The 1,593-nt window shown below is 57.7% G+C and overlaps 1 non-coding gene across 1 annotated transcript; it reads right to left on the reverse strand.

The window, feature by feature from the left end:
• Positions 1–352: 352 nt before the first annotated feature.
• On the reverse strand, positions 353–425 carry LOC146335705 (U6atac minor spliceosomal RNA). Its single transcript, XR_014785989.1, has one exon. It is a non-coding gene; the product is annotated as a U6atac minor spliceosomal RNA (small nuclear RNA).
• Positions 426–1,593: the final 1,168 nt, after the last annotated feature.

Genomic DNA, 1,593 nt, shown 5'->3' on the forward strand with positions numbered 1-1,593 from the left:
GCTGGATCAGGCCAAGGGTCCATCTAGTCCAGCATTCTGTCCACACAGCGGCCAACCAGATGCCTCCGGAAAGCTCACAAGCAGGACATGAGAGCAACAGCACCCTCTGCCTTCTGATCCTGGAGGGAGCACATAGCCATCAGGACTAGTAGCCATTGATAGCCTTGTCCCCCAGGAATTTGTCCAACCCCTTGTAAAGCCACCCAAATGGGTGGCCATCATTACCGGTAGCAAATTCCGTAGTTTATGCGCCCATCAAAGAAGTCCTTCCTTTGACCCGTCCTGATCCTGAATCTCCCACCCATCAGTTTCATAGGAGGAGCCCACTGGGATCTAGTATTACGAGAGAGGGAGAAACGTGTCTCCCGACCCACTTTCTCCACCTATGAAGGGGAGTGCTAACCTTCTCTCCGTTCATACAACATACAACGTCGCATACATTACAATATTGAATGTACAGTATTACATACATAGGTGTGTGCGCAACACGCATCTACCTGCCATTATTTGATTGCAAACTTCTCCCCCCGCCCCCCGCACGCCATTAACCCCTGCAGAGCCCCGCCCGGGGGGGGGAGAGAGAGAGAGAGAGAGAGAGAGAGAGAGAGTTCCCCTTAACCCTTCGCGCGCCGGGCTGGGCTCGGTCCGCGGGGCGCCGCGCTGCGCCGGACTGGCTGCCCGAGACCCGCCCGCCCGCCGGCCGCTGGGAGACGCCCCCGCCGTCCCCCCCGCAGCCCGGCAGCCCCCTTTTGCCCGAGGGAAGCCGGAGATGCTGCTGCTGCTGCCGCTGCTGCTGCTCTGGCCCCGGCGCTGGGGAGGCGTCGCCGGGCAGCGCGCGCCGGATCGGGACGGAGGAGGCTGGGAAGGCGGCTCCGGGCTCCCCGCAGGTGAGCAGGCGGCGCGGCCGGGCCGGGTCCAAGCGGCGGCGGGGGTGGGTGGGGGGGACCCGGGGGTGGGGGGTCCCGACGGCGCCAGCTTGGACGCGTTTCCCGGGGAGCAAGCGGCGGGCGCGCTCCCAGGTCCGGCTCCGCCGCGCTGCCGCTTCAGGCGCGATCCCGGGCAGGTCTGCCGGGAAGGAAGCCCGGTGCCGTCCCGGTGCCCTCCGAGCCCGGACGGGTCTCCGCGGCCTTCGAGTTCGCCGGGACCGACTCTCGGGCAACCGCGCGTGGGGTGGCAGCCTCCACGGAGCGTGTCCCGCCGCTCCTCGGGATGGAAGGGGAGAAAAGCGGGGCGAGGCGACCTTATACACATGGCGCGGGGGCGTGCGGGGGGAGTTTTGCCTGGAGGTCGGTTAAAAATCTTTTTTGAAGGAAGCACAAAGGGCGCCTTTGCAGTGAAGGGATGCACTTTGTTAAGAGACGCCGTCTTCTTATTTCTTAAGATGGAAAAATGTTAAGGGGCACTGCCTTACTATTATTATTAAAAGGGTTGTTATTATTATCATCAAAAGGATTAATATTACATTGTTATTATTAAATTAATATTATTAATTATTAATATTATATTAATATAATATTATTTATTAAATAATTATGATGATGATCGAATAATAACAATTAAATCTTATTATTATTATTATTATTAAAAGGATGT

This window comes from Heloderma suspectum, chromosome 14 (genome assembly GCF_057233095.1).
Source record: "Heloderma suspectum isolate Gila_16-S chromosome 14, 16-S_ref, whole genome shotgun sequence".
Lineage (NCBI taxonomy): Eukaryota > Metazoa > Chordata > Lepidosauria > Squamata > Helodermatidae > Heloderma > Heloderma suspectum.